This window comes from Corapipo altera, unplaced genomic scaffold, assembly GCF_003945725.1.
Source record: "Corapipo altera isolate COAL_440 unplaced genomic scaffold, ASM394572v1 22b, whole genome shotgun sequence".
Lineage (NCBI taxonomy): Eukaryota > Metazoa > Chordata > Aves > Passeriformes > Pipridae > Corapipo > Corapipo altera.
The window spans coordinates 3,419,614-3,434,751 of NW_020884876.1; the positions used below are offsets into that span (position 1 = coordinate 3,419,614).

Below are 15,138 nucleotides of genomic sequence, written 5' to 3' on the forward strand. Positions count from 1 at the left end.
ACAAACAGACTTTGGCCAGGCTGAATTTGTTGTTTAGAAAGCAAAACGTGGCATGATATTTTCACTACATCCTTTCAGATCTGAAATAGATTCAGAAATGGGTCTCAGTTGTGTAGGCATTGTCTGCACAAGAGAAGTTCAGAGTTGCCTGTTGCATTGCTCAAACTGTGAGTGACTAATCCATTATAAGGTGTTTACATCTGACTATTGCCTACTTCACTGTTCTGAAACTATAACACATTTTTTGACTGAGAACTTTTGCCTAACACTCTTCTTGGGAGACAAACTGTGCAAAGTCCTCTGGAGTAGAGTTTGAATCCTTTCCAGCCTCAGGAGACCTAGTCTCATTTATGCTCTTTCAGAGTTCTTGTTCAGTCCCCTGAAGGCCAGTGTAGAAGTAAATTAAAGTAACTTCTCAGCAACAGCCCGTGGTGCAGCCCATTGTGGAGCAGCTGTGCCCCTGCAGCCCGTGGAGGACCATCGGGGTGCAGAGACCCACCTGCAGCCCATGGAGGAGCCCATGCTGGAGCAGGTGGATGCATGAAGGAGGCTGTGACCCCTGTGGGAGGCCCAGGATGGAGCAGGGTCCTGCTGGAGACCTGCAGCCTGTGGAGAGGGAAGTCCACACTGGAGCAGATTTTTCCCGAGTAGGACTTGCAGTCCCTGTGGGGGACCCACATCAGTACAGCTCATTCATGAAGGACTGCACCCCATGGAGGAGTGACCCACGGGACAGCAGTTTGGGAAAAACTGCTGCCTGGAGATGGACTCACACTGGGTCCATCAAGGACTGTCTCCTGTGGGAGGGACCTCATGGGAGCAGGGGAAGGACTCCTCTCTCTGAGCAGCAGCAGAAACAACAGCTGACCGCAACCCCCATTCCCTGTCCCCCTGCACCGCTGGAGGAGGAAGAACATGGAAGGAAGGAGGGGTGCGGGGAAGGTGTTTTTAAGACTGTTTTATTTCTCACTCTTTGCCTTTTATCCTGTTAGTAATAAATTTAAGTACTATCCCCACTTTGAGTCTGTTTTGCCCATGAAGGGAATCAGTAAGTGACCTCTCCTAGCTATCTCAACTCATGAATCCTTAGCTGGTTTTTTTCTCTCTCCTCTGTCCAGTTGCAGAGGGAGAGTGAGAAAGAGGCTTTAGTGGGTACCTGATGTGCAGCCAGAGTCAACCCACTACCCACTCAGATAAGAAAATCTTATATGGGGAAATCTTACCTGAAGGAAGCAGGTTTAGCGAGGTGAAATTACCATGACTTTTCTTAATTTGTGGATCCAGATTCTCTCACTAAATTAAAATCTTCTTTAAGACCGTAGCTATGTCTGTTCTCTTCATACCCACCTTCCCCCCCCCCCCCCGCACATATTCCTTAGGTAATTAAGACCAAGAGAAGTCAGGGGATGAAGTTTTTATGTATCTTTGGGAACAGTGTCGTTACAGATGCCTGATTATGCAAAACAGAAAAGAAGATTTTTCCACTGTGCAAATGCCAATTAGCTTTTTCAGTGGCTCCATGTAGGAGTTCAGCATGATTTCCATATTTTGAAAATAAGAATTGCTGAGAGATTAGAACAACATGGATTGCAAAAAATCAGGTATCATGTTCTAAAAATTGTTGTCTTCACAGTTTTGAGTTAACAGAACATATCAGAAATGGTGTTATAAGAGCGTTTTGTTGAAGAAAATAGAATTGCAAATACAACTTTTTTTTTCCTCTCTCAGAAAACTTGCTCATTTTTCATTTTTGTTGTGATCAAAATATTTTTCTTCAGGAGGTGTCAGATGGAATTAAACTAATCACCAGTGCTATACATTTCACTTAATTTCATGTCCACTGCATCTCAAATTAAATCCACCTAACATTTATTACCATTCATTTGCAAAAACTGCTACATTCATAATTTATGTTTCCCGAAGTGTAGCCAGTGAAAGAAAGTGTGAAATGCTTCAGTGCTGATGTGAAAACATGAAATGAACTCAGAATTTCTGGCATAGATTGAATTTAAATATAACTCAGCATGATTGAAAATCTTCTCAGTGTCCTAGATTTGCACTTCAGGTTTCAGTTTATACTAAGCATGAGTAAGTGTTGTTAGCTGCATGAATAATGCATTTTCTTCAGCTCAGCCCATTCCCTTCACATGTTTATTCATTTATGCTGTTTAAATGAACCAAAATGGTCAGTATTCGCTCGTGTTCTGACAAGCTGCAGGAGAGATCAGTTTCCTCAGGCTTAGAGCAACCACAGAACTACTTACCCAGAGACCATCTTTTTAAATGATCATTTATCTTTAGTTGTCATCTGCATTCAATGACAGAAGCCCCCTTTCATACTTCTATATCATTATCTTGAATAAAATTCTTGTAAATTTATATGTATTTTTTGTAATATATTTCTGGTGTCAGGAATACTAATTGTAGAAATGAGAAGTAGCTTTACAACAGAACCCAAATGCACCCAGTGTTTGGGACCTGAGAATGTATTTTTCCCTTAGACACATGATATCACAATCAATCTACACCTTTTCAGAGCTCAGGGAGTCTATGAATAAGGGATTAGGTAAACAGAAGGAGGAAATAGGGCTGAATTTGTGAGGTTTCACATTAGAAGAGCTGCACGGTTCTGTCCTTGTCAGTTTACAAAAATGAATTTGGCAGAAAAGCAGCTCTGTAGAGACTAATATTGTCTCATTCTAGATGAATAGAGACCAATTTTGTCACTTTGGCAATTTATGTTTCATAATTCTCTAATTTAAATGTCACAAACTTAGTTTTTATATTATGTCAGTTATTCAAACTTGTATGGATCCATAATATCCAGATAATTAATATATTTCTTGTATATAATGAGATTTAGTAACATCTGTTAAGGTAACACATTATTATTGTACTCAAAGCATGAATTTAGTCTGCAAAAGGAGCTTTTCAAAGATAGTGATAGGTATGTGCCACACAGCCATCAGCTTCTGTATGGCTTTTTCCTCAATTTCTTGCCCTCATTAATATATTTTCCTTGTCACAGTGCTTGTGGTGTTTGTTATACATTAGGTACTGAGAAGTGCAAATAACATGCACATAGTCACACAATGAAGCCTGTGATACCAATGAACTTAATTTGTACTTCTTGAATCAAGGATATTGCCTGGATGCTACAGTCCCACCCATCTTTTTTATATAGTTGTGTCTTTGAAAACTACATTTAAATAAAGACTTACTGGCTACTGGAGTTATTCTAATGAAAAAGATGAGTAGAATCTGCTTCTCACTAAGTCTTATCCTCTATTCCCACTTTCTGTAACCAATAACCACAAAGATTGTTTCTTTAAAAAAAAAAATCAAGAATTCAACCAAGTTGTCTTATGTTTATTTGTGGTCCTGGGTAGAATTTTAATTTTCTGTGTTATGGCAAATATAGCAAAAATTTTGCCACTGTGAAGTGAGATAAACCTAGGTTTTAAAATTTAACCCAGAATGAAAATGTGAATTATTCTGTTTGTTTCTGAAGCAGAATTTCTTTGAAATTACTCAAGTAACTTTTGATAATATGAGACAATTTTTCTAAAGAGAAATTCCTGGTTGTCTTATCTCTCCATCTTTCTGAGATTCATGTAACATTCTTTAATCACATCTAGAAACAACAGCTATTCCATATTTATGAAATAGTAAGGCTCCATGAAACAGTAAGACAATGAGAGATGTGAGCTATTGGGAACTGTTACTGCCTATCAGTTTAGTAAGACTTTCTCAGAAATGAATAGATTTTTTACCAGTGCAGAATATAGATTTTCTTTCAACCCGGTACAAATAGAAGTACCAGGAATTGTCAGAAAAAAATTGGATTTAATATGCAAAATAAAATAACAATGATCATTAAGGCTCGTGTATAATCCAATGAAATGACCTTAATGAATGATAGATCCACTATCTAGAATCCCATAAAAAGTTTCCCATTTTTCATGTCTTAGCTCTCTTGTGGCAGTCAGCTTAGACTTTAGAACACTTTCCTGCTGCTTGTCCTAGATCTTTTCAGAGATCATCCAAAAGGGCCAGAGTGTTGGGTTTGTGTGGCCAGGTTTTGGTAGCGGGTCAGGGCTACACAGGTGGCTTCTATGAGAAGCTGCCAGAAGCTTCTCCATGTCTGACAGAGCCAACGCCGGTTGGCTCCAAGATGGATCCACTGCTGGCCAAGGCTGAGCCCATCAGAAATGGTAGTAATGCCTCTGTGATAACATATTTGAGAAGGAAAAAAAGTTATTACAGAGAAGTAATTATAGCCAGAGAAGAGAGGACTGAGAACATGTGAGAGAAACAGCTCTGCAGCACCAAGGTCAGTGTAGAAGGAAGGGCAGGAGGTGCTCCAGATGCCAGAGCTGAGTTTCCTCTGCAGCTTGTGGTGAAGACCGTGGTGAAGCAGGCTGTCCCCCTGCAGCCCATGGAGGTCTGTGGGTGTGCAGAGAGCCACCTGCAGCCCAGGCAGGAGACCCATGCCTTCTTGAAGGACTGCACCCCATGGAAATGGACCCATGCTGGAGCAGTTTGTGAACAGCTGCAGCCCATGGGAAGGAATCATGCTGGAGAAGTTCTTGGAGGACTGTCTCCCCTCTGAGGGAACCCACACTGGAGCAGGGGAAGGACTCCTCTCCCTGAGCAGAAAGCAGTGGCAGAAACAACATGTGATGAACTGATCATAACCCTCATTCCCTGTCTCCCTGAACAGTTGCGGGGGAAGAGATAGAGAACCTGTAATAAAGTTAAGCCTGTAGGAGTGGGGGCAGGGGGAAGGTTTGGGTTTTTTTTAGGATTTTGTTTTAATTCTCATTATCCTGCTCTGATTTTGATTGATAATAAATTCAATTATTTTCCCTATGTGGAGGTTTTTTTGCCCATGACAGTAATTGGTGAGTGATCTCTCCCTGTCCTTATCTCAACTCACAAGACTTTTATTATATTTTTTCTCCCCTGTCCAGTTGAGGAGGGAAGTGATACAGCAGCTCTGTGCACCTGGCATCCAACCAGGGTCAAATCATCACAGCCAATTAGACTAGTGTGGCAGCATGACTCAGGACTCTGCACTTTGGAAATTACTCACCTAAACTCAGTGCCTTTCAATACAAGAAGAGCCACTGAGTGACAATTGCTTCTAGTTGCTCTTGGCAAAGGTTGGATCCAAAGCAAATGTTTTTAGAAAAGTCTGCTTCACTAAACTGCCTACATAAACTTTGCTCTTTGTTAGTCTCATTAACAGTCTCAGATGTCGGAAGATTCCTTTGCTCCTTCCTCCACACAAGTGCTGCCTTTTCATCAGCGTTGGCACACTGCATAGAGTGGGGGGAGATGCAGATGTCTGAGATAACTGGCAGTATAATAAATGGGTATTAACTGACACTAAAGTAGGAATGCTGGACAAGGAAATCCATGAAAATAAAGGAAGACTGGCCTTCATGAAATGGTAACAATATGAAAATACAACTTCTTTTCAGCAAAATTGTTCTCATGATTATTTCCTTTGACGGAAACTTACTGGAATGGAATTTATTTCTGGTAAATGAGATGCACAACTACCCTGTTCCTTAGGCATGTAGCCTTGCCAGTGCTTTTAAGGCCAAGTTCCCCAGCTCTCCAAATTTATTAGTCACGTGAACATCTTTAGTTTTTCTGTGAAAGCACCCATCTGGTATTTCTTCAAGTGTATCTAGTCTTTAAGGTGCTTTCTAGGGCCTGTATACGTGAGGTACTGATGATCTGCCTCATAAATAACTCTACCTAAAATGCCAAGTCTTCTAGCACCTATCTCAGTGGTCCACACAGCATAGCTGAAAACATCATTGCATGCACCATTACCCACTGGATTCTTCTTTGGTGGGAAAGAACAGGAGGATGCAGCAGTGGTATCCAGCAAGGAAAGAGACTGTGACTGTGTGCTTTATATGTGATTATTTTTAACTGTGTATGCAGACTGTAATGTGTAAATATAAGAACTCAAGCATGGCAGTAGCAGATGCAGTTATGTCTTAGCAATATTTAACTATGCAGTACTTAAGGGAGAACAAATGAGATAACTGTGAGATAACTATTGAGTAACAATGGAAATGACAGTAGATAGCTGTAACAAACATTAGCAGCATTAGTTTGAACCATAAGCGGCACAGTGGTATGGTTATAGCAGCAAATCCCTGAGTTGTCCCAATCCATTAAGGTCCTCAGTGCTCCTCTCTTGGCCCTCAAGGCCCACACTCCTGGCACCTGGTATGAGAGGGTCTAGGTGGCTGTTTATCAGTGTAAACATTGATTCTTAGATGCTGGGATCTTCAACACATCCTCTTCTGCTGATCCTACCTTGGTAGTCTTTAAGTTGTCTTTTTATACCTTCAAGGTTCTGTGGCCTAGGACCTTCTGTACTTCTCAGTATGTACTTCTGTACATTCTCATAGCTTCTGTTGAGTCAGTTCGATCTAAAGACACTTGGTCACTGTGTCCTCTGGTCACCATGTCCTTATCCTACAGCTGTTTCCCAGCAGTGACAATTCCGTGAAACCATTCTTCTGCCCTCATGCCACAGCTGCCTTACCTGCACTGTTATTGCAATATTTCCCTGTATTTTATTAATGGCCTTCAATCAGAAATTTGTTAAATCAATTTATTTTAGTTCATAATTTCCTATACTGAGGTCTCTCATTTGTGACTAGCCATTTGGTTAGTCCTTATCTTGCAACAATGACAAATATGTTTGTACAGGGTTAGGAAAGCTACATCAAAGCCAATCTTGATTTACTAGTTCCCTGTACTTTGCTGTGATGATTAGCAGCATTATACTGAGACCTGTCTTGGCTCAGAGAGGCCGGACTTGGCTTGTTTATCCTTAGCTCCCTGACATGTACCCAAGACCCACTTGTTGTTTTCAACTGTGTGAAATACTCCTCTGCAGGTGAGAAACTTCCTATTTGTCTTTGTTGAACTTCATGAGGTCCTGCCAGACCCTTTCTCCAACCTGCCATGATACCTCTGGAAAGCAACCACCACTTCCAGCATATTTACTCATTTTCTCCTCATTTTCTCTTTCCAAACTGCTGCTTTGCTTTTTTGCCCTTTGTCCATTTTCTACATTTTTGTAGAGTGTGAGACCTAAGTAATAGAGGGTCATTCAGTGCCAGTTGGTCTTTATGGCAGGGAAGAGTCAAGGGTGTCTTTAATTTACTGATATAGTCATATCCCCCAGTTCTGAGGAGAAAGAACAGCACACGGAAATAGTGTTCAGAGCTACAGTACTAGACATTAATGTGTCCTCTGGAAAAGCATGTGTGTGGTGTTGGATGTCACCTTCATCATCAGAACTGTGACTGCTGAGGCTGTGCTCCTGTCTTTGATGCTGGAATGTTGGCATGCCCACACGTGTCCTGGGAAGATTGCTTTGGAAGCACTTGGACAAGGAGCTTCTCTATTGTATGTACTTGCAGTGACTACTGAGAGTGTGGGAAATAATGAGAGTATTACTTTCTGTGATTACAATTGGAAATGTGTCTTCTTGCTGGTCTTGGTACATTTAGGTATATGGTTTGGCTTGAAGGCTTTGATGTTTGAAAGCCCAGACAGGGTGTACCCTGGTGGTATGTTACTTCACACAGCTCCACTGTGATGGCAGTGAATTTACCGACACAAAGCTGCTTGTGCCATGGATTCAGATGAGAGATGTAATAAGATTTCCTGCCATCAAACTACCCATTTCTGGAACAAAATGGATATGTAAAAATGAATGTTCTATGACACAAGAACTACTGCCAGCTCATCGCTCAGCAACATGTGGTGACCTTGTGCATTGAGATATTAATGGCCCAATAGTGGTTATTCTTCAGCTGGTAGATAATAATTCCCCCTCCACCAGCCCTGCTGTGGCTGCTGGTGATTTGCCATCTGAGCCACTCTGCTGTGGCTTTGGGAGTGAGTAGCCTTGGCCTATGCAAGGCTGGAGCTAGGACTGATCATAATAGATATGACAGTCCAGGTGCCAGAGCATCCTCCACAGCCCTACAGGGGCAGCTGCTTAGTACCACTAGTCAGACCACCACTATTCCATATAAAGGAGCCTCATTTTATTCACTCACAGGAAATTAATATTGTAGTAAGATCACCAAATTTTATTATTTTATTAATTAATAGTATGTGATTAATTATTACTAATTATAAAGGATTAATTTTGTGTCTTTATTATTACATCATTACAGCCCATGTACATAATATGTATATGGCATATAAATTATTTTAAGATTATGAAACCTTGAAAATCTTATTATTTTAAAATAAAATAATTGTAGGTTTGGTAATCAAGGAAAAATGGGAATTTCTGGCTCATTCCAGTGAATAAAAGTAGTTTAGAAATGACACTACCCTCCTTAAAGAAATTGCTTATTCATTAAACATTATTAAAAGCTGCAGTTCAACTTTTGAATGCCTAAAATGGGAAAGTGATATTTAAATAATACAGAAACTGGAAATCTATTATGGAAGTAAATGCTTAATATTGCAGCCACCCAGAGTGATTATTAAGAAAGTGTTTACATACTATCAGTATATTGTTTATAATATAGATTCATAAATCTGTTGAAGAATGTAATTCATAATTTATTTTACATAAAACAGGTGAGCTGACCAAAGTAAAAAATAACCCTACAAATGAAAAACCCCAAAGTATTCATTGATCAGATTCTCACCTCAGCCCACAAAGAATTGTCTGGTATAGTGATTTGGGCAATCTGAGGTCAATGTAAGTTTGGACTAATCGAAAGAAAAAGGTATATGAAACTAGCTGGCATTTGTGGATTGATTTGGTAGTAGATTGGGATAATATGATTAAGATCCTGATTCAGCAAAATATTTTTTTCAGCAAAAGATGTCTTACCTTTCACCATTGTCATAAAGTAGTCACTTTGGGTTTGTTGTACTTTTATGTATATAAATATTGTCCTAGAGGACTCTTTATTTTTGATGAAAATGTCTTAAAGAAACTAATTTTTCTGCTGTCATACTTTAGACAGAATAGCATTGTGCCAAAGCAAAAATGAGATAAACTGTTTATCTTTTTGATCAAAGGGAAGAAAACCAAATGAACCAATATTATATAGGACACCAACAAGTTCGTTTTTTAGATGTTTCTGCTTTGATGAATTATGGCAGCTAAAGGAGCAGATACGAATATTTCACAATCTTTTAACATACCAGTAATGATTTGTAAATGTTGGGTTATACCTTTCATGTTTCAACCCTCATCAAGCATCTCTCATTTTTTAGCTTATACATTCTTCAGAACAGAATATGTTTGCTCTGTGCCTAGCACAAAAGGGCTCTTGATCTTAATTGGAGCCTTTGGCTTCTATGGTAATCTAAGTTATTAGGGAACAATAGTCTACAAGACTGTTAGGAGTATCAGCAAGGACATTTCAAAAGGCCATTAATGTCAGTTTATGTATCATATGAGAGGCCACTACTACTACAAAGTTATAAATAGCAGTAGAAAGATGTTATTAAACTTATAAAATTTACTTTGCTTTTGTGGGCTAGGATTTTAATAACAACAAGTTACTAATTTACAATCTGAATCTTTTGATAATATATTGGAGAGTAACTTGGTAGAAATGTGTGTGTGTGTCTAATGTCACTTCTATTTATCCTTTCCATCACCAGTGACCTGCAAACTTCATAGAATCCTTTCGGGGATTCACATTTCAGAGTGAAATAATTCTTGATATATGGAATCACAAAGATGCTTCCTTAGACATTGCAGCATTCTTTCACTGTCATAGTGGTAAAATTTCTGATGGGGTTGAGAATGGTAATAGTCTGTCTGATTCTTACTATAAAGAAGAGAAAGTCAGCAAAATTTGGTTTCCTTAATAATAACCAAATGAGGACTATTTTTTTCTTACTACCTCCTCTTCCAGTTTAGAGATTTAATAATATGTCTTTATATAAAAATCAATCTCAGTATAAACAAAAATATGTAACCACAGTTCTTCTAGGAAGAACTGTAAGCTCAGAATGGCCAGAGTTATACATGTAGCAGAAAACTGAACAATGGAATTGCTTATGTGTTTTTAGCATCTTTTGCATCACATAATATCCTTTTCTTATATCCAGAGTAGAGAGGAAGGAAATAGTATACTTGTGCAGTTGTCAGATTGCTTACCAAGATTGACCTACATAGATTCAGTAAGGTTTGCATGAAGTCCTTGCTTGCATACTATATCCTTTGTCCATCATTCAGCTGTCAACCAACCTGGGAGGCTTGACAGCAGATGGAGTTGGAGTTGTCATCCACTCTCTGCTCTTTAAGGCTGAACTGATGGTTTAGGAATTGTCATTCAGACAAAGGTAAAATGTTGTCCTTCCTCTGAAATAAGCAGGGTTGTTAGGATAACATTCCATGTGCTCTTTTTCTTTTGTTACAGGAAATATCTAAAATCATAGGCACTGTGATAGAAAATTCAATTTGAGATGGGCAGTACAGCAATCATAAAGATTAGAAAAAGGAAGCAAATATATATAAATTCAAAAGTAGTTATAATAAATAAGCAATAATGATAAAATGGTTGTCTATAAATAACAGTTAATAAAATATTTTTGTATATGCATATGTCATTTCATGTTCTTACTGCCACAACCTGTTAATTCTATGAATGTGTCCCTTTTTTAAGGTCTTGCCTACATGAAAATCCTCTCAGTATTGTTTAAAAGTCTCCAGCTGGGCTATACGAAGCAGTTCATTAGCTCAGGCTAAAGCATGCTCACATTATCTAAAAATTTGCAAATCTTCCAACAACCTTCTTGTCATTTTTTCAGATAAGTAAATAAGTTCTTGTGTTGCTGACTTAATATCTCCATAGAGAGAAACAGTGAGGTTATGATTGTTTGTGCAGGGACTGAAAACAGAGAATCTGATACCAGGCTAGGCAGATCCTGGGACTTAGATGAAGACGTTCGTTCTCTGTGGTGCACACATCATCCTTACACTGATCAGGGTAATCACATAGGACTGAATTTCCTCATAGTTGGTGGGCTTATTTCGTCTCCTTTTTTTAGTGATCCTGGGTTTGTACCTCCTGGTATGCTATCTTTAATGCTTAGGAGGGTTTTCCTCCAACTCCTTTCCAAGTTTTACTCACATCTCTGCTTTTAAATCCTGCTCGATGCATCACCTGTCTGGGGGTCATGCCTAGTTGCGAGAACTCACTTTGAGCTCTCTTTTTTGGCAGCTAATGTTACAGTTATTTTTAAAGCCATCCTTTTTTTATTCCCCACCTTTGACTTTTCTTTTTTTGTTAGGAGAAAATGTGCTTAGTGGGAGAATACAATGTAAATATGTAGCACTACAGACAGGCCTGGATTTACAAAAAACTCAGCTCCTAGGTGATGTGATTGTGCAGCCCTCATTTCCTCCCCTCTAATCCCTATTTTGCTTTCAATAATATGTGACTGTGCCCTCTGTCATCATAACTTTTTTTCTGTGATAAGTGTAGCTTGTTCAGTTACAGTACCTATTATATAGAAAGAGACTTCCAAACTCCTGTTCAGAGACTGCAAGCTAATACAATGAAGACCAAATTTATGGCTAGGCACGTATTTTCCAGTTTTAAAGGGGCACTGTCTTGTGCTAAGCTCATCTGGGTACTTGATTTATTTCAACTAACTTAATGAGAAATGTCCTGTGAAGAATTATACCATACTTCTTGTCCTTGTCTTGTTAGATGCATCACCCAGAGGCATATTCAGAAGTCATGTAAATTTGATGATAAGGAATTGCTTCCTTTTTTCTCCTCAGTGCTCCAGATAAAACAGCTGTGAGCATAGGGATGTTATTTTTAATGAAGGAAATGAAGAAGTATTTTGTCTTTGTGATAAACTAGCATAAAAGGAATGGAATATTATTTAGCTAGGGGGTTATCCAGAACTCATAACTGTGCTATCTGAATATTTCTTTAACAGTGAAAGCTGTCTTGAAAATGGAATGTCCTCTTATAATGATTTATGAGGTAGTAAATGAGCTTTTTCTTGCTAAAATCAGAGCTTAGCATTATAAGCCCATACATACCTCAGCACAGCAGGCTAGCTTGGGTGTTGTATTCACAGGTTGCATTCCTGTTGGAACAATATTAACTCTGAGAGTAAATTACTGAAAGTGTTAACTCTGAGAATAAGTCATTTAGAAATGCCATTGCTTGAGGTAGTCTCTGTTTAGTGTACTTCAAGGTAATCTACATGGAAGAGTTACTACAGGATGGTGAACTAGGCTATGAAGGTTAATTTCCCAAGCAGATTTACCTTTAAGACACCTAAAACATTCTTTATCCTTTCTTTTGTAGTCTGAAATTCATCCAGCTTCCTTGAGATATGTTCTTTAGCATCAAATTAAAAGCTGAGGTCATTAATTGTCTTCTAGAAACAGTTTTAAGCATTAGAAGTATTGATGTGATATCCTCAGATTTAATTAATAAGAATCTGACATGATTTTCAAAAAGTTGTCAGTATGTCTCTGAGGTTTACTTAATATTGTTTTACAAACAAGAGATTTATATCCTCAGATATAAGCATCATCCTTTCAAGTTCGTGTTTCAGAATTATCACATTAATAAGATAAATTATAAAGCAGATTAATTAATTTTATGCATATTATGGACATTGTTGCCTTCTTTTGCATAAACTCATGTCAGTATGATGGTTGTGAAGCCTGAGTATCAGAAAAGACAAATGAGTTCTGTCCAATCTATTAGAGCTCATCAAGCAATTAGATTAAAAATAATAATAAAAAAGTATTCTTGCAGGTTCAGCTTTTATTTTCATTGGTATAGACAGGAAAAACAGAAGAAACTTTGATAGCACTGTTTTCTATCTAAAGTATATGAGCGACAGTCCATTTTTGGCTATGATTATTTAATGGGTTTACATGAGATATTTTCAAACATTCAGTGGAAGTTTTTACACTGGAACTCTGGCATTAGTCATATAATTTTTTACTCTGAAACCAGTAACTGCTAGTAACTGCCAGGTGAATACAGCATTTCAGCTTATGCAGGATGGTCCAAGTGTGAAATGACGAGAAGACTAAATGCCAGAATCTCCTGAACCTGTACTTTTCTCAGTTAGGTGTTGAAAAGAGCAATTACTGTGTGAAACTTGTCTAGAAGAAGAAAAAAAATGCTGTATATGCAAAGGTTGATATTTCCCATAATGGGAATTTTCTTGTCAAAAATACTCCTTTAGCACCTTTTGTTCTGTCTTACAGAAGTTAATGTGTTTCTCCTGCCTGTATTCATAAAAAAAAAAATGATGGTGTTTCTTTACTTTGGGACTGATATTGGATGATATTGTATATAGATCAAGTCTAATGAGTTCTTTTGAGGCACTGTATCAAGAAGCAAGATCACAGGGATGCTGGATTTCATCACTGATTAGCACTGGCAATTTTTAAGGCACAAAATGACAGGGCTGTTCAAGATTAACAGAGGATCCTTACAGGAAAGAAATAAAGAAAAGAAAAATAATAAGCTTTCAGATGCCTATAAGAAATGCACTGAAGTTCCTAGACTGCTTGTTTTTTTGTTAGCAGAGTTCACCCCAACTGCCAATATGTCTGGTGAATGATTTTCTGTTATGCACACCAAAGTCTGTGAACCAGAGGTGTCCTTTTAATATTTATACAGAAATGAATTCATCGTTTCCAAGGCAATTGCCTCTAAATCTCTGTTCAGTCTTCAGGACTATGCCCTGTAAGATGCTTGGAAAATCCTTAGAGCAAGTCAAATTTCTTAGTGCCAGAAATTCTTTCTTGGGGAAAATCTGTTCTGGTTTAAGAGAAGATCTAATGCCTTCTTTTAGAGCTATGCAATGTAGGGGGAAAAAAAAAGAAAGAGGCAGATGTTTTGGAAATACAAAAGTAGTTCATTAAAATTTCTCAAGATAAAGATAAGCAATGTATTTTCACAGAATTAAAATTAGAGAGGTGATATGTTTGTCTCAGAAGAGAAATTAACCATTCTGGATGAGGAAATTGAGAGGTGAGTTGGAAGTAATTATATGCCTATTGAAAGATAAATAAATAATATATAAACATGCAATTAAAACCATCCCTCTTGATTTGGGGCTAGCGCTACATTGCTCTTGAAAAACTAATAGAAAAACTGTCCTGGGAAGAGCACCAAGAAAGAAAGGACTTGTGAGTAGCCAGCTAACTAACACATGTAGTTTTTAGTATTTGTGATGAAAGGCAATCTTTTGGGCAGCTGTTACCTTGACAGCTTCAGGTAATGGATGGTTGTAGTGTTCATCTCTTCAGATTCACTTTTAACTACTAATAAAGAATTAGAACAGCTTTTCTTTTAAATGGCTTCATGTGGATTTCCAAAGATATGGGGCTCAGGGGATTAATCTGTTTCTGAGTGGCAATTTTGCATATAGAAGTGAATTTGGGGAACCTGACAAGTAGGAAAAACAAGCATATGAGATCATCCAACTTTGTGGCTGCCTTAGTGGGAAAGTTCTTAGGGAAACAAAGCACATTCTGTTTCTATGCATTATTTTAAATGCAAGTCCTCAGCCTGTGTCTGAGCCCAGACTCACCTTGTGTGGTGTTATTGGAACACAGGCAGACTGCTGGGGAGGTCGCTGGCCTGGATGGGCTCCTGAGTTTCCCACTGTGGCATGAATGCATTCTATCCATGCCTGCCTGTTCAGGTATTTCACTGCATTCCCCATACTGTATGGTGATACTGTTACCTGGCATGCTGGCTGAGGTCCCTGGGGGGAGAGGCAAAATCAGGTAGCACTGCAGCAGAAGATATCTCTTCCAGCATAGTCATGTGAACAACACATCAAGAAGTATGTCGTGTTTTAAACTGTACTCAGCAGTAGCTCTCTCAATAATTTGTTTTTGCTGACTATTCTAAGTCAGCATGGTGTGACTGGTGAGCTGCTCCCTTTCCCTCAGAGGGGATAGGGAAGGACCATTTTGGCGTTTTATGCTACCCTAACAACTGTTTCCTCCTGTTCCTGCTCATAGGCCCACAGTTGGAATACAAACCTTGCGTGTTTCTGACCCTGCTTGAGCAGATGTACAGCCTGTGTTCTGTCAGTACATTTGTTTACTGC

At 38.5% G+C, this 15,138-nt stretch overlaps 1 protein-coding gene across 6 annotated transcripts in view; it reads left to right on the forward strand.

Annotated features, from left to right (window-relative positions):
- Window positions 1–15,138, forward strand: part of TRMT9B (tRNA methyltransferase 9B (putative)) — a 124,135-nt gene that overhangs the window by 54,934 nt on the left and 54,063 nt on the right. The window contains exon 6 of one of the 6 annotated variants that reach the window (XM_027636195.1): window positions 10,914–11,015. The exons of the other annotated variants lie outside the window; for them this stretch is intronic. The gene's annotated coding sequence lies outside the window, so the exon portion shown is untranslated. The remainder of the gene's footprint in view (window positions 1–10,913; window positions 11,016–15,138) is intronic. 6 annotated transcript variants of the gene reach the window in all.